The sequence below is a fragment of the Salvelinus alpinus genome, chromosome 13 (genome assembly GCF_045679555.1).
Source record: "Salvelinus alpinus chromosome 13, SLU_Salpinus.1, whole genome shotgun sequence".
Lineage (NCBI taxonomy): Eukaryota > Metazoa > Chordata > Actinopteri > Salmoniformes > Salmonidae > Salvelinus > Salvelinus alpinus.
Window position 1 is genome coordinate 54,798,280 of NC_092098.1, and position 20,237 is coordinate 54,818,516.

Genomic DNA, 20,237 nt, shown 5'->3' on the forward strand with positions numbered 1-20,237 from the left:
GCCATACAACTGCCAATAACACACCTGCATAACATTCCAAGTAAACACCTGCATAACATTCCAGGTACACACCTGCATAACATTCCAAGTAAATACTTGCATAACATTCCAAGTAAATACCTGCATAACATTCCAAGTAAATACCTGCATAACATTCCAGGTACACACCTGCATAACATTCCAGGTACACACCTGCATAACATTCCAAGTAAATACCTGCATAACATTCCAAGTAAATACCTGCATAACATTCCAAGTAAATACCTGCATAACATTCCAGGTACACACCTGCATAACATTCCAGGTACACACCTGCATAACATTCCAGGTACACACTGCATAACATTCCAGGTACACACCTGCATAACATTCCAGGTACACACCTGCATAACATTCCAGGTACACACCTGCATAACATTCCAGGTACACACCTGCATAACATTCCAGGTACACACCTGCATAACATTCCAGGTACACACCTGCATAACATTCCAAGTAAATACCTGCATAACATTCCAAGTAAATACCTGCATAACATTCCAGGTACACACCTGCATAACATTCCAGGTACACACCTCCATAACATTCCAGGTACACACCTGCATAACATTCCAGGTACACACCTGCATAACATTCCAGGTACACACCTGCATAACATTCCAAGTAAATACCTGCATAACATTCCAAGTAAATACCTGCATAACATTCCAAGTAAATACCTGCATAACATTCCAGGTACACACCTGCATAACATTCCAGGTACACACCTGCATAACATTCCAGGTACACACCTGCATAACATTCCAGTTACACACCTGCATAACATTCCAAGTAAATACCTGCATAACATTCCAAGTAAATACCTGCATAACATTCCAGGTACACACCTGCATAACATTCCAAGTAAATACCTGCATAACATTCCAAGTAAATACCTGCATAACATTCCAGGTACACACCTGCATATCATTCCAAGTAAATACCTGCATAACATTCCAAGTAAATACCTGCATAACATTCCTGGTACACACCTGCATAACATTCCAGGTACACACCTGCATAACATTCCAGGTACACACCTGCATAACATTCCAGTTACACACCTGCATAACATTCCATGTAAATACCTGCATAACATTCCAAGTAAATACCTGCATAACATTCCAGGTACACACCTGCATAACATTCCAGGTACACACCTGCATAACATTCCAGGTACACACCTGCATAACATTCCAGGTACACACCTGCATAACATTCCAGGTACACACCTGCATAACATTCCAGGTACACACCTGCATAACATTCCAGGTACACACCTGCATAACATTCCAGGTACACACCTGCATAACATTCCAAGTAAATACCTGCATAACATTCCAAGTAAATACCTGCATAACATTCCAAGTAAATACCTGCATAACATTCCAGGTACACACCTGCATAACATTCCAGGTACACACCTGCATAACATTCCAGGTACACACCTGCATAACATTCCAGTTACACACCTGCATAACATTCCAAGTAAATACCTGCATAACATTCCAAGTAAATACCTGCATAACATTCCAAGTAAATACCTGCATAACATTCCAGGTACACACCTGCATAACATTCCAGGTACACACCTGCATAACATTCCAGGTACACACCTGCATAACATTCCAGGTACACACCTGCATAACATTCCAAGTAAATACCTGCATAACATTCTAAGTACACACCTGCATAACATTCTAAGTACACACCTGCATAACATTCTAAGTACACACCTGCATAACATTCCATGTAAATACCTGCATAACATTTTAAGTACACACCTGCATAACATTCTAAGTACACACCTGCATAACATTCCAGGTACACACCTGCATAACATTCCATGTAAATACCTGCATAACATTCTAAGTACACACCTGCATAACATTCTAAGTACACACCTGCATAACATTCCATGTAAATACCTGCATAACATTCCATGTAAATACCTGCATAACATTCTAAGTACACACCTGCATAACATTCCAGGTACACACCTGCATAACATTCCATGGAAACAACTGCATAACATTCCATGTAAATACCTGCATAACATTCCAAGTACACACCTGCATAACATTCCAAGTACACACCTGCATAACATTCCATGTAAATACCTGCATAACATTCTAAGTACACACCTGCATAACATTCCAGGTACACACCTGCATAACATTCCATGGAAACAACTGCATAACATTCCATGTAAATACCTGCATAACATTCCAAGTACACACCTGCATAACATTCCAAGTACACACCTGCATAACATTCCATGTAAATACCTGCATAACATTCTAAGTACACACCTGCATAACATTCTAAGTACACACCTGCATAACATTCCATGTAAATACCTGCATAACATTCCATGTAAATACCTGCATAACATTCCATGTAAATACCTGCATAACATTCCAAGTAAATACCTACATAACATTCCAAGTAAATACCTGCATAACATTCCATGTAAATACCTGGATAACATTCCAAGTACACACCTGCATAACATTCCATGTAAACACCTATATAACATTCCATGTAAATACCTGCATAACATTCCAAGTAAATACCTACATAACATTCCAAGTACACACCTGCATAACATTCCATGTAAATACCTGGATAACATTCCAAGTACACACCTGCATAACATTCCATGTAAACACCTGCATAACATTCCATGTAAATACCTGCAAAACATTCCATGTAAATACCTACATAACATTCCATGTAAATACCTGGATAACATTCCAGGTACACACCTGCATAACATTCCAGGTAAATACCTGCATAACATTCTAAGTACACACCTGCATAACATTCTAAGTACACACCTGCATAACATTCCAAGTAAATACCTGCATAACATTCCAAGTAAATACCTGCATAACATTCCAAGTAAATACCTGCATAACATTCCAAGTAAATACCTGCATAACATTCCAGGTACACACCTGCATAACATTCCAGGTACACACCTGCATAACATTCCAGGTACACACCTGCATAACATTCCAGGTACACACCGGCATAACATTCCAAGTAAATACCTGCATAACATTCTAAGTACACACCTGCATAACATTCTAAGTACACACCTGCATAACATTCTAAGTACACACCTGCATAACATTCCATGTAAATACCTGCATAACATTTTAAGTACACACCTGCATAACATTCTAAGTACACACCTGCATAACATTCCAGGTACACACCTGCATAACATTCCATGTAAATACCTGCATAACATTCTAAGTACACACCTGCATAACATTCTAAGTACACACCTGCATAACATTCCATGTAAATACCTGCATAACATTCCATGTAAATACCTGCATAACATTCTAAGTACACACCTGCATAACATTCCAGGTACACACCTGCATAACATTCCATGGAAACAACTGCATAACATTCCATGTAAATACCTGCATAACATTCCAAGTACACACCTGCATAACATTCCAAGTACACACCTGCATAACATTCCATGTAAATACCTGCATAACATTCTAAGTACACACCTGCATAACATTCTAAGTACACACCTGCATAACATTCCATGTAAATACCTGCATAACATTCCATGTAAATACCTGCATAACATTCCATGTAAATACCTGCATAACATTCCAAGTAAATACCTACATAACATTCCAAGTAAATACCTGCATAACATTCCATGTAAATACCTGGATAACATTCCATGTAAATACCTACATAACATTCCAAGTAAATACCTACATAACATTCCAAGTAAATACCTACATAACATTCCAAGTAAATACCTGCATAACATTCCAAGTAAATACCTACATAACATTCCAAGTAAATACCTGCATAACATTCCATGTAAATACCTGCATAACATTCTAAGTACACACCTGCATAACATTCCAGGTACACACCTGCATAACATTCCATGTAAACACCTGCATAACATTCCATGTAAATACCTACATAACATTCCAGGTACACACCTGCATAACATTACAGGTACACACCTGCATAACATTCCAGGTACACACCTGCATAACATTCCATGTAAATACCTGCATAACATTCTAAGTACACACCTGCATAACATTCCAAGTAAATACCTACATAACATTCCAAGTAAATACCTGCATAACATTCCATGTAAATACCTGCATAACATTCTAAGTACATACCTGCATAACATTCCATGTAAATACCTGCATAACATTCTAAGTACATACCTGCATAACATTCCAAGTAAATACCTACATAACATTCCAAGTAAATACCTACATAACATTCTAAGTACATACCTGCATAACATTCCAAGTAAATACCTACATAACATTCCAAGTAAATACCTGCATAACATTCCATGTAAATACCTGCATAACATTCTAAGTACACACCTGCATAACATTCCAGGTACACACCTGCATAACATTCCATGTAAACACCTGCATAACATTCCATGTAAATACCTACATAACATTCCAGGTACACACCTGCATAACATTACAGGTACACACCTGCATAACATTCCAGGTACACACCTGCATAACATTCCATGTAAATACCTGCATAACATTCTAAGTACACACCTGCATTAAATTCCATGTAAATACCTGCATACCATTCCAGGTACACACCTGCATAACATTCCAGGTACACACCTGCATAACATTCCAGGTACACACCTGCATAACATTCCATGTAAATACCTGCATAACATTCCATGTAAACACCTGCATAACATTCCATGTAAATACCTGCATAACATTCCATGTAAACACCTGCATAACATTCCATGTAAATACCTGCATAACATTCCATGTAAATACCTGCATAACATTCCAAGTACATCCATCTCTATCCTCCAGAGACCAACCTTCCATCTCTATGCTTCCTTCTCTAACATTCTTTCTCTATCCTTACCCTGACCCATACCCTGCCCCATACCCTGACCCATACCCTGACCCATACTCTGTCCCATACCCTGACCCATACCCTGACCCATACCTAGACCCATACTCTGACCCATACTCTGATACATACCCTGACCCATACCTAGACTCATACCCTGCCTCATAAACTGAACCATACCTAGACCCATACCCTGACCCATACTCTGTCCCATACCATGACCATATTCTGACCCATACCCTGTCCATACCCTGACCCATACCTGTCCCATACCCTGCCCATACCCTGACCCATACCCTGACCCATACCCTGTCCCATACCCTGACCCCTACCTAGACCCATACACTGACCCTTACTCTAACCCATACCCTGACCCATACCCTGCCCCAAACCCTGCCCCATACCCTGTCCCATACCCTGACCCCTACCTAAACCCATACTGTGACCCTTACTCTAACCCATACCCTGATCTATACCCTGATCCATACCCTGACCCATACCCTGACCCTTACTCTAACCCATACTCTAACCCATACTCTGACCCATACTCTGACCCATACCCTGACCCATACCCTGACCCATACCTAGACCCATGCCTAGACCCATACCCTGACCCATACCCTGACCCATACCCTGACCCCTACCTAGACCCATACCCTGACCCATACTCTGACCCATACCCTGACACATACCTAGACCCATACCCTGAACCATACCCTGACTCATACTCTGACCCCTACCTAGACCCATACCCTGACCCCTACTCTAACCCATACCCTGACCCCTACTCTAACCCATACCCTTTCCCATTCCCTGAACCATACCCTGTCCCATACCCATACCCTGACCCATACCCTGACCCCAGTATAACTCGTACCATGACCCATATCCTGACCCATACTCTAACCCATACTCTGACCCCTACCTAGACCCATACCCTGACCACTACTCTAACCCATACTCTGACCCATACCCTGATCCATACCCTGACCCATACTCTGACCCCTACTCTAACCCATACCCTGACCCATACTCTGACCCATACCCTGATCCATACCCTGACCCATACTCTGACCCACACTCTGACCCATACCCTGACCCATACCCTGATCCATACCCTGACCCATACTCTGACCCATACCCTGAACCATACCCTGACCAATACCCTGATCCATACCCTGACCCATACTCTAACCCATACTCTAACCCATACTCTGACCCATACACTGAACCATACCCTGACCCATACTCTGACCCCTACTCTAACCCATACTCTGACCCATACCCTGACACATACCCTGATCCATACCCTGACCCATTCTCTGACCCATACCCTGACCCCTACTCTAACCCATACCCTGACCCATACTCTGACCCATACTCTGACCCATACCCTGACCCATACTCTAACCCATACTCTGACCCATACCTTGACCCATACCCTGATCCATACCCTGAACCATACTCTGACCCCTACTCTAACCCATACCCTGACCCATACCCTGACCCATACCCTGACCCATACTCTGTCCCATACCCTGACCCATACCCTGACCCATACCTAGACCCATACTCTGACCCATACTCTGATCCATACCCTGACCCATACCTAGACTCATACCCTGCCTCATAAACTGACCCATACCTAGACCCATACCCTGACCCATACCCTGTCCATACCCTGACCCATACCTGTCCCATACCCTGCCCATACCCTGACCCATACCCTGACCCATACCCTGTCCCATACCCTGACCCCTACCTAGACCCATACACTGACCCATACCCTGTCCATACCCTGACCCATACCTGTCCCATACCCTGCCCATACCCTGACCCATACCCTGACCCATACCCTGACCCATACCCTGACCCATACCCTGACCCATACTCTGTCCCATACCCTGACCCATACCCTGACCCATACCTAGACCCATACTCTGACCCATACTCTGATCCATACCCTGACCCATACCTAGACTCATACCCTGCCTCATAAACTGACCCATACCTAGACCCATACCCTGACCCATACCCTGTCCATACCCTGACCCATACCTGTCCCATACCCTGCCCATACCCTGACCCATACCCTGACCCATACCCTGTCCCATACCCTGACCCATACCCTGCCCCAAACCCTGCCCCATACCCTGTCCCATACCCTGATCCCTACCTAAACCCATACTGTGACCCTTACTCTAACCCATACCCTGACCCATACCCTGACCCTTACTCTAACCCATACTCTAACCCATACTCTGACCCATACTCTGACCCATACCCTGACCCATACCCTGACCCATACCTAGACCCATGCCTAGACCCATACCCTGACCCATACCCTGACCCATACCCTGACCCCTACCTAGACCCATAGCCTGACCCATACTCTGACCCATACCCTGACACATACCTAGACCCATACCCTGAACCATACCCTGACTCATACTCTGACCCCTACCTAGACCCATACCCTGACCCCTACTCTAACCCATACCCTGACCCCTACTCTAACCCATACCCTTTCCCATACCCTGAACCATACCCTGTCCCATACCCATACCCTGACCCATACCCTGACCCCAGTATAACTCGTACCATGACCCATATCCTGACCCATACTCTAACCCATACTCTGACCCCTACCTAGACCCATACCCTGACCACTACTCTAACCCATACTCTGACCCATACCCTGATCCATACCCTGACACATACTCTGACCCCTACTCTAACCCATACCCTGACCCATACTCTGACCCATACCCTGATCCATACCCTGACCCATACTCTAACCCACACTCTGACCCATACCCTGACCCATACCCTGATCCATACCCTGACCCATACTCTGACCCATACCCTGAACCATACCCTGACCAATACCCTGATCCATACCCTGACCCATACTCTAACCCATACTCTAACCCATACACTGACCCATACACTGAACCATACCCTGACCCATACTCTGACCCCTACTCTAACCCATACTCTGACCCATACCCTGACACATACCCTGATCCATACCCTGACCCATTCTCTGACCCATACCCTGACCCCTACTCTAACCCATACCCTGACCCATACTCTGACCCATACTCTGACCCATACCCTGACCCATACTCTAACCCATACTCTGACCCATACACTGACCCATACCCTGATCCATACCCTGAACCATACTCTGACCCCTACTCTAACCCATACCCTGACACATATCCTGACCCATACCCTGACCCCTACTCTAATCCATACTCTGGCCCATACCCTGACCCTTACTCTGACCCTTACTGACTCCTACTCTAACCCATACTCTGACCCATACCCTGACCCTTACTCTGACAAATAACTCTGACCCATACCCTGACTCATACTCTGACCCATACTCTGACCCATACCCATTCCCTGACCCATACCCTGACCCATACTCTAACCCATACTCTGACCCCTACCTAGACCCATACCCTGACCCATACTCTGTCCCATGCCCTGACCCATACCCTGACCCATACCCTGACCCATACCTAGACCCATACTCTGACCCATACTCTGACCCATACCCATACCCTGACCAATACCTAGACCCATAACCTGTCCCTTACCCTGACCCATACCTAGACCCATACCCTGACCCATCCTCTGTCCCATACCATGACCCGTACTCTGAACCATACCCTGGCCCATACTCTAACCCATACTCTAACCCATACTCTGACCCATACCCTGACCCATACCCTGACCCATACTCTGACCCCTACTCTAACCCATACTCTGACCCATACCCTGACCCATACTCTGACCCATACCCTGACCCATACTCTGACCCATACCCTGACCCATACTCTAACCTATACTCTGACCCATACCCATACCCTGACCCATACCTTGACCCATACCCTGACCCCTACCTAGACCCATACCCTGACCCATACCCTGACAAATACTCTAACCCCTACCTAGACCCATACCCTGACCCCTACTCTAACCCAAACCCTGACCCCTACTCTAACCCATACCCTGTCCCATACACATACCCTGACCCATACCCTAACCCATACCCTGACCAATACCTTGACCCATACTATAACCCATACTCTGACCCCTACCTAGACCCATACACTGACCCATACTCTAACCCATACTTTGACCCATACCTTGACCCATACCCTGACCCATACACCGACCCTGACCCATACCCTGATCCCTACCTAGGCCCATACTCTGACCCATACCCTGACCCATACCTAGACCCATACCCTGACCCATACCCTGACCCATACTCTGACCCATACTCTAACCCATACTCTGAACCATACCCTGACCCTGACCCATACCTAGACCAATGCCTAAACCCATACCCTGACCCATACCCTCAACCAAACCCTGACCCATAACCTGACCCATACCCTGACCCATACCCTGAACCATACCCTGACCCATACTCCGACCCCTACCTAGACCCATACCCTGACCCCTACTCTAACCCATACCCTGACCCCTACTCTAACCCATACCCTGACCCATACCCTGACCCATACCCTGGCCCATACCCTGACCCATACCCTGTCCCATACCCTGACCCATACCCTGTCCCATACACATACCCTGACCCTGACCCATACCCTGACCCATACTCTAACCCATACCCTGACACATATCCTGACCCATACCCTGACCCCTACTCTAATCCATACTCTGACCCAAACCCTGACCCTTACTCTGACCCATACTCTGACCCATATTCTGACCCATACCCTGACCCATACCCTGACCCTTACTCTGACCACTACTCTAACCTTTACTCTGACCCATACCCTGACCCTTACTCTGACCCATACTCTGACCCATACCCTGACCCATACTCTGACCCATACCCATTCCCTGACCCATACCCTGACCCATATCCTGACCCATACTCTAACCCATACTCTGACCCATACCCATACCTTGACCAATACCTAGACCCATAACCTGTCCCATACCCTGACCCATACCCTGACCCATACCTAGACCCATACTTTGACATATACTCTGTCCCGTACCATGACCCGTACTCTGAACCATACCCTGGCCCATACCCTGACCCATACCCTGACCCATACCCTGACCCATACTCTGACCCCTACTCTAACCCATAGTCTGACCCATACCCTGACGCATACCCTGACCCATACCCTGACCCATACCCTGATCCATACTCTGACCCATACCCTGACCCATACTCTGACCAATACCCTGACCCATACTCTGACCCATACCCTGACCCATACTCTAACCCATACTCTGACCCATACCCCATACCCATACCCTGACCCCTACTTAGACCCATACCCTGACCCATACCCTGACACATACTCTAACCCCTACCTAGACCCATACCCTGACCCCTACTCTAACCCATACCCTGACCCCTACTCTAACCCATACCCTGTCCCATACACATACCCTGACCCCTACTCTAACCCATACACTGACCTATACCCTGACCCATACTATAACCCATACTCTGACCCCTACCTAGACCCATACCCTGACCCATACTCTAACCCATACTCTGACCAATACCTTGACCCTTACTCTGACCCATACCCTGACCCATGCTCTGACCCATACCTAGACGCATACCCTGACCCATACACCGACCCTGACCCATACCCTGATCCCTACCTAGGCCCATACTCTGACCCATACCCTGACCCATACCTAGACCCATACCCTGACCCATACTCTGACCCATACTCTAACCCATACTCTGAACCATACCCTGACCCATACCCTGACTCATACCCTGACCCATACCTAGACCAATTTCTAAATCCATACCCTGACCCATACCCTGAACCATACCCTGATCCATACCCTGACCCATACCCTGACCCATACCCTGACCCATACCCTGAACCATACCCTGACCCATACTCTGACCCCTACCTAGACCCATACCCTGACCCCTACTCTAACCCATACCCTGACCCCTACTCTAACCCATACCCTGACCCATACCCTGCCCCATACCCTTTCCCATACACATACCCTGACCCATACCCTGACCCATACCCTGACCCATACTCTAACCCATACTCTGACCCCTACCTAGACCCATACACTGACCCCTACTCTAACCCATACTCTGACCCCTACCTAGACACATACCCTGAACCCTACTCTAACCCATACTCTGACCCATACTCTGACCCATACCTAGACCCATACCCTGACCCATACTCTGACCCATACTCTAACCCATACTCTGAACCATACCCTGACCCCTACTCTAACCCATACCCTGACCCCTACTCTAACCCATACCCTGACCCATACCCTGCCCCATACCCTTTCCCATACACATACCCTGACCCATACCCTGACCCATACTCTAACCCATACTCTGACCCCTACCTAGACCCATACACTGACCCCTACTCTAACCCATACTCTGACCCATACCCTGACCCTTACTCTGACCCTTACTCTGACCCCTACTCTAACCCATACTCTGACCCATACCCTGACCCTTACTCTGACCCATACTCTAACCCATACTCTGACCCCTACCTAGACCCATACCCTGACCCCTACTCTAACCCATACTCTGACCCATACCCTGACCCATACCCTGACCCTTACTCTGACCCATACTCTAACCCCTACCTAGACCCATACCCTGAACCCTACTCTAACCCATACTCTGACCCATACTCTGACCCATGCCCTGACCCATACTCTGACCCATACTCTGACTCATACTCTGACCCATACCCTGACCCTGACCCATACCCTGACCCATACTCTAACCCATACCCTGACCCCTACCTAGACCCATACCCTGTCCCATACCCTGACCCATACCCTGAACCATACCCTGACCCATACTCTGTCCCATGCCCAGACCCATACCCTGACCCATACCTAGACCCATACTCTGACCCATACTCTGACCCATACCCTGACCAATACCTAGACCCATACCCTGTCCCATACCCTGACTCATACCTAGACCCATACCCTCACCCGTACTCTGACCCATACCCTGTCCATACCCTGACCCATACCTGTCCCATACCCAGACCCATACTCTAACCCATACCCTGATCCATATCCTGACCCATACCCTGACCCATACTCTGACCCATACTCTAACCCATACTCTGAACCATACCCTGTCCCAAGGTTAGAGAAGGAAGGATAGAGATGGAAGGTTAGAGATGGAAGGTTGGTCTTTGCAGGATAGAGATGGAAGGTTGGTCTCTGCAGGATAGAGATGGAAGGATAGAGATGGAAGGTCGGTCTCTGGAGGATAGAGATGGAAGGATAGAGATGGAAGGTTGGTCTTTAGAGGACAGAGATGGAAGGTTGGTCTCTGGAGGATAGAGATGGAAGGATAGAGATGGAAGGTTGGTCTCTGCAGGATAGAGATGGAAGGATAGAGATGGAAGGTTGGTCTCTGGAGGATAGAGATGGAAGGATAGAGATGGAAGGTTGGTCTCTGGAGGATAGAGATGGATGGTTAGAGATGGAAGGTTGGTCTCTGCAGGATAGAGATGGAAGGATAGAGATGGAAGGTTGGTCTCTGGAGGATAGAGATGGAAGGTTGGTCTCTGCAGGATAGAGATGGAAGGATAGAGATGGAAGGTTGGTCTCTGGAGGATAGAGATGGAAGGATAGAGATGGAAGGTTGGTCTCTGGAGGATAGAGATGGAAGGTTGGTCTCTGGAGGATAGAGATGGAAGGTTAGAGATGGAAGGTTGGTCTCTGGAAGATAGAGATGGAAGGATAGAGATGGAAGGTTGGTCTTTGGAGGATAGAGATGGAAGGTTGGTCTCTGCAAGATAGAGATGGAAGGATAGAGATGGAAGGTTGGTCTCTGGAGGATAGAGATGGAAGGTTGGTCTTTAGAGGACAGAGATGGAAGGTTGGTCTCTGCAAGATAGAGATGGAAGGTAGGTCTCTGGAGGATAGAGATGGAAGGTTATCTCTGGAGGATAGAGATGGAAGGATAGAGATGGAAGGTTGGTCTTTAGAGGATAGAGATGGAAGGTTAAAGATGGAAGGATAGAGATGGAAGGTTAGAGATGGAAGGATAGAGATGGAAGATTGGTCTCTGGAGGATAGAGATGGAATGATAGAAATGGAAGGTTATAGATGGAAGGATAGAGATGGAAGGTTGGTCTCTGGAGGATAGAGATGGAAGGATAGAGATGGAAGGATAGAGAAGGAAGGATAGAGATGGAAGGTTGTTCTTTAGAGGATAGAGATGGAAGGTTAGAGATGGAAGGATATAGATGGAAGGATAGAGGTGGAAAGTTGGTCTCTGGATGATAGAGATGGAAGGTTAGAGATGGAAGGTTAGAGATGGAAGGTTAGAGATGGAAGGATAGAGATAGAAGGTTAGAGATGGAAGGATAGAGATGGAAGGTTGGTCTCTGGAGGATAGAGATGGAAGGTTAGAGATGGAAGGATAGAGATAGAAAGTTAGAGATGGAAGGTTGGTCTCTGGAGGATAGAGATGGAAGGATAGAGTTGGAAGGTTGGTCTCTGGAGGATAGAGATGGAAGGATAGAGATGGAAGGTTGGTCTTTGCAGGATAGAGATGGAAGGTTGGTCTCTGGAGGATAGAGATGGAAGGATAGAGATGGAAGGTTGGTCTCTGGGGGATAGAGATGGAAGGATAGAGATGGAAGGTTGGTCTCTGGGGGATAGAAATGGAAGGTTGGTCTCTGCAGGATAGAGATGGAAGGATAGAGATGGAAGGTTTGTCTCTGGAGGATAGAGATGGAAGGTTGGTCTCTGGAGGATAGAGATGGAAGGATAGAAATGGATGGTTGGTCTCTGGAGGATAGAGATTGAAGGTTAGAGATGGAAGGTTGGTCTCTGGAGGATAGAGATGGAAGGATAGAGATGGAAGGTTGGTCTTTGGAGGATAGAGATGGAAGGTTGGTCTCTGCAAGATAGAGATGGAAGGATAGAGATGGAAGGTTGGTCTCTGGAGATTAGAGATGGAAGGTAGGTCTCTGGAGGATAGAGATGGAAGGTTGGTCTCTGGAGGATAGAGATGGAAGGATAGAGATGGAAGGTTGGTCTCTGGGGGATAGAGATGGAAGGATAGAGATGGAAGGTTGGTCTTTAGAGGATAGAGATGGAAGGTTAGAGATGGAAGGATAGAGATGGAAGGTTAGAGATGGAAGGATAGAGATGGAAGATTGGTCTCTGGAGGATAGAGATGGAATGATAGAAATGGAAGGTTATAGATGGAAGGATAGAGATGGAAGGTTGGTCTCTGGAGGATAGAGATGGAAGGATAGAGATGGAAGGTTGTTCTTTAGAGGATAGAGATGGAAGGTTAGAGATGGAAGGTTGTTCTTTAGAGGATAGAGATGGAACGTTAGAGATGGAAGGATAGAGATGGAAGGATAGAGGTGGAAAGTTGGTCTCTGGAGGATAGAGATGGAAGGTTAGAGATGGAAGGTTAGAGATGGAAGGTTAGAGATGGAAGGATAGAGATAGAAGGTTAGAGATGGAAGGTTAGAGATGGAAGGTTGGTCTCTGGAGGATAGAGATGGAAGGATAGAGATGGAAGGTTGGTCTCTGGAGGATAGAGATGGAAGGATAGAGATGGAAGGTTTGTCTTTGCAGGATAGAGATGGAAGGTTGGTCTCTGGAGGATAGAGATGGAAGGATAGAGATGGAAGATTGGTCTCTGGGGGATAGAGATGGAAGGATAGAGATGGAAGGTTGGTCTCTGGGGGATAGAGATGGAAGGTTGGTCTCTGCAGGATAGAGATGGAAGGATAGAGATGGAAGGTTTGTCTCTGGAGGATAGAGATGGAAGGTTTGTCTCTGGAGGATAGAGATGGAAGGTTTGTCTCTGGAGGATAGACTGCAGAGAGTGTGTTCCTCTATCTACTGTATCTCTCTCAGGCCACTTCCTGTCTTCAGCCCCGCCCTCACAATATTTTCTGACGCCAAAAACAAATAAAAACAAAAACACACACACGCACGCACGCACGCACGCACGCACGCACACACACACACACACACACACACACACACACACACACACACACACACACACACACACACACACACAAACAAACACTCACCCATAGAGAACAACACAAGCATCTATGAAATCCCTATAATTCAGAACCAACTGTGTCATACAGTAGAACCATTCAGTGAGTTAATCTGAGATGGTAAAGTGAGTTAAGAACAGCAACAGAGAGGAGGTAAGACGGGATGGTCAGAACAGCAACAGAGCGGAGGTAAGACGGGATGGTCAGAACAGCAACAGAAAGAGAGAGGAGTTAAGACGGGATGGTCAGAACAGCAACAGAAAGAGATAGGAGTTAAGATGGGATGGTCAGAACAGCAACACAGAGAGAGAGGAGTTAAAATGGGATGGTTAGAACAGCAACAGAGAGAGAGAGGACTTAAGATGGGATGGTCAGAACAGCAACAGAAAGAGAGAGGAGTTAAGACGGGTTGGTCAGAACAGCAACAGAAAGAGAGAGGAGTTAAGATGGGATGGTCAGAACAGCACCTGAGAGAGAGGACTTAAGAAGGGATGGTCAGAACAGCAACAAAGAGAGAGAGGCGGTAAGAACGGATGGTCAGAACAGCAACAGAGAGGACGTAAGACGGGATGGTCAGAACAGCAACAGAAAGAGAGAGGAGTTAATCTTGTCACTACAGGGGGTGCTGTTTCAACTTCGACATTTTGCGTCTCCAAATTAAACTGCCTCGTACTCAATTCTTGCTCGTACAATATGCATATTATTATTACTATTGGATAGAAAACAATCTCTAGTTTCTAAAACCGTTTGAATTATGTCTGTGGGTGAACCAGAACTCTTTCTACAGCGAAAATCATGACAGGACATGCAAAGGTCTGAAAACTAGGCTCTGATCTCGGATCAGTTTAAAACTCTGTGTGTGCCCTATGGATCGAAATGAACTGCACCCGCCTTCCCCTGGATGTCAGTAACCAATGAGAAGTGGAATGGAATCTCTACGTATTTCTCAGAGTTTATAAAAGGCAATGGAGTGACATGTCCCTTCTTTTCGTCGCTCGCCAAGGCGCAAGAGGGGACATCAGAATGGCATGTTGAATAGCTCTTGTTATCGGGCTAAGATATATCCGTCTGTGATTTAATTCGAAATAGGTGTTAGAAACATCATAACGAAGTTATTTGAAACCGATTTATATCAGTTTATGCGAGTATATTGCTATTTTTGGAATTTTCGTAGTATTGCGTTTGAGGATTTGGACATGTGTGTGCCAGGTAGCTACTATTAGCTGCTAGTTCCGACGTTGAAGTGGACGTTTTACAACAAAGCAACGATTATTTTGGACAAAAGGACACCTTGCCCAAGATTCTGATGGAAGCTCGTCTAAAAGTAAGAACTATTTATGATTTTATTCTGTATTTATATGGAAAAATGTAAACGCATTTTTCGGCCAATATTGCGGCACTAGTCTGGCTGTAACGCACACTGTATGTCAAGTAAGGTTAATTTTAAAAATCTAAATCAGCGGTTGCATTAATAACCAATGCATCTTTCATTAGCTGTCCAACCTGTATTTTTTTTGTCAATCTAATCGATAAATAATCGTAAACTTAGGTGCCCTTCCAAGATGGCGCCGGCCAGAATGCATGCCATGTTTTGACTGATTACATAGCATAACCACGATTTGTGATGCTAAATATGCACATTTTCGAACAAACTCTATATGCATTGTGTAATATGATGTTACAGGACTGTCATCTGAAGAATTCTGAGAAGGTTAGTGAAAAAATTTATATATTTTGGTGGTGATAACGTTATCGCGCTTTTTGCCTCGAATCAATGCTGGGGTGATGTTAGCTCATGTGGTATGCTAATATAACGATATATTGTGTTTTCGCTGTAAAACACTTAGTGAATCTGAAATATTGGCTGGATTCACAAGATGTTGGGCTTTCATTTGCTGTACGCTGTGTATCTTTCAGAAATGTTTTAAGATGAGTAATTAGGTAATACACGTTGCTCTCTGTAGTTATTCTAGTCGCTTTGGGTGAGTTTTGTGATAGTGGCTGCAATGGTAAACTATGATTTATACCTGAAAAATGCACATTTTTCTAAAAAAACATATGCTATACCATAAATATGTTATCAGACTGTCATCTTATGAAGTTGTTTCTTGGTTAGTGGCTATATATATCTTTATTTAGTCGAATTAGTGATAGCTACTGATGGAGTAAAAAAATGGTGGACAAAAAAAAGTTGTGTCTTTTGCTATGGTGGTTAGCTAATAGAAATACATATTTTGTCTTCCCTGTAAAATATTTTAAAAATCAGAAATTATGGCTGGATTCACAAGATGTTGGGCTTTCATTTGCTGTATGCTGTGTATTTTTCAGAAATGTTTTAGGATGAGTATTTTGGTAATTGACGTCGGTCTCTGTAATTATTCCGGCTGCTTCCAACGCTATTTCAGATTGCAGCTGCAATGTAGAACTGTGATTTATACCTGAAAAATGCACATTTTTCTAAAAAAACATATGCTATACCATAAATATGTTATCAGACTGTCATCTTATGAAGTTGTTTCTTGGTTAGTGGCTATATATATCTTTATTTAGTCTAATTAGTGATAGCTACTGATGGAGTAAAAAAATGGTGGACAAAAAAAAGTTGTGTCTTTTGCTATGGTGGTTAGCTAATAGAAATACATATTTTGTCTTCCCTGTAAAACATTTAAAAAATCGGAAATGATGGCTGGATTCACAAGATCTGTATCTTTCATTTGGTGTCTTGGACTTGTGATTTCATGAACATTTGATTATATGATATCCCTGTCACTTTAGGCTAGGCTATGCTAGTCAGCTTTTTTGATGGGGGGGATCCCGGATCCGGGTTTGTGACTCGTTAGAGGTTTTAAGATGGGATGGTCAGAACAGCAACAGAGAGAGAGAGAGCGAGAGAGGATTTAAGCATAATAGCCTTGTAACAGCCTATAATTGACTGTGTCTAGGCTTTAATCTACCAGTGGGTTGTTAACATAGCTCGGGGTATAGGTGGGGGTAGAAGCTACTTCATTACTGTCAGATTGCACCACCTACGTACTCCATCTCTCCTCTCTCTCTCTGCATCTCTCTCTCTCTCTGCATCTCTCTCTCTCTCTCTCTCTCTGCATCTCTCTCTCTCTCTCTCTCTCTCTGCTCTCTCTCTCTCTCTCTCTCTCTCTCTCTCTCTCTCTCTCTCTCTCTCTCTCTCTCTCTCTCTCTCTCTCTCTCTCTCTCTCTCTCTCTCTCTCTCTCCATCTCTATCTCTCCATCTCTCTCTCTCTCTCTCCATTTATCCTCCATCTCTCTCTACATCTCTCTCTCTCTCTCTCTCTCCAGTTCTCCTCCATCTTGCTCTCCATCTCTCTCTCTCTCCGTCTCTCTCTCTCCATCTCTCTCTCCATCTCTCTCTCCATTTCTCCTCCATCTTGCTCTCCATCTCTCTCTCTCTCCATCTCCATCTCTCTCCATCTCTCTCTCTCCCTCTCTCTCCATCTCTCTCTCCATTTCTCCTCCATCTCTCTCTCTCCATCTCTCCATCTCTCTCTCCATTTCTCTCTCCATTTCTCTCTCCATTTCTCCCAACACACACACTCCTCCTTTCCAACACACACACTCCTCCTTCCCAACACACACTAATCCTTTCCAACACACACAATCAATCAAATGTATTTATAAATCCCGTTTTACATCAGCAGATCTAATCAAATCAAATTGTATTAGTCACATGCACCAACTACAACAGGTGTAGTAGACCTTATCGTGAAGCCTTTAAACAACAATGCAGTTTTCAGAAAATAGATTTAAGAAAATATTCACTAAATAAAGTAAAGTAATAAAAAATAATAATAACACAATAAATATAACAATAATGATTCTATATACAGGAGGTCCTGGTACCGAGTCAATGTACAGGAGGCTAAATACAGGAGGTCCTGGTACCGAGTCAATGTACAGGAGGCTAAATACAGGAGGTCCTGGTACCGAGTCAATGTACAGGAGGCTATATACAGGAGGTACCAGTACGGAGTCAATGTACAGGACGCTATATACATGAGGTACCGGTACTGAGTCAATGTACAGGAGGCTATATACAGGAGGTTCTGGTACCGCGTCAATGTACAGGAGGCTGTATACAGGAGGTAGGTAACTAATCAATGTACAATAGGCTATATACAGGAGGTTCTGGTAACTAATCGGTGTACAGGAGGAGTCAATGTACAGGAGGGTAAATACAGGGTTCCCGGTACCGAGTCAATGTACAGAAGGCTAAATACAGGACGTACTGAGTCAATGTACAGGAGGCTACATACAGGGGGTACTGAGTCAATGCACAGGAGGCTACACACAGGAGGTAAGGGTACACACTCCTCCTCATCATGCTCTAGTCCAGACGCCTTTTATTGATAATGACGTAGTTAAAGCTCCCCTGACAGCTCGAGGCTGGGGGGGCGTGCTGCGCGGGTGCGGGGCCAGTAGCACGAGCCCGAAGTGTGCCCAGCCTCCACGCACGCACACACACGCTCACTGGTAGTGATGGTGGTGGAGGGGAGAAGGAAAAACAAAAGTGCGGGTCTGCGCTGTTCTGTGGTAGCTGCGGTGTCTGATAACAGCCAGGAAAGAGGCAACGGTCCTGAGTCCACACTTCACTGGCTACTGTTTCCTGAAACCCATTCTTTTGTTTTCAGGGGGAAATACACGCAGCAAGACTGGAGGCGACAGAATCCTTAGTGAATCACGTAGGTAAGCAAACTATGAAAAACAATAATTTACTGCGTTGATATAAGCAAAAAACGCAGCGCTTCTATCCATTTCGCTGTTTCCTTCTCTATGTAGCTGTTATTTTAACCTTTATTAAACTAGGCAAGTCAGTTAAGAACAAATTTGTATAATAATGACGACCTACCGGGGAACTGCCTTGTTCGGGGGAAGAACATCAGATGTTTATCTTGTCAGCTCGGGGATTCGACCCAGCAACCGTTCGGTTACTGGCCCGCCGCTCTAACCAGGCTACCTGCCGCCCCATTATCAGAAGGGTGTCATTCACAAATCCGTCACTGTGGTAGAAAATCATTGTTGACTCGTTGATATGACACTAATGTTGATCAGTTTGTTCGAAACAGTTGAAAGTGATCTCCGTGCACGTATTGGACAATGTGAAACCTCTATGTTGTCAATTGGACACAATAACACAATCAAACATATTTTTTAGAAGTAATATTCATATTTTTT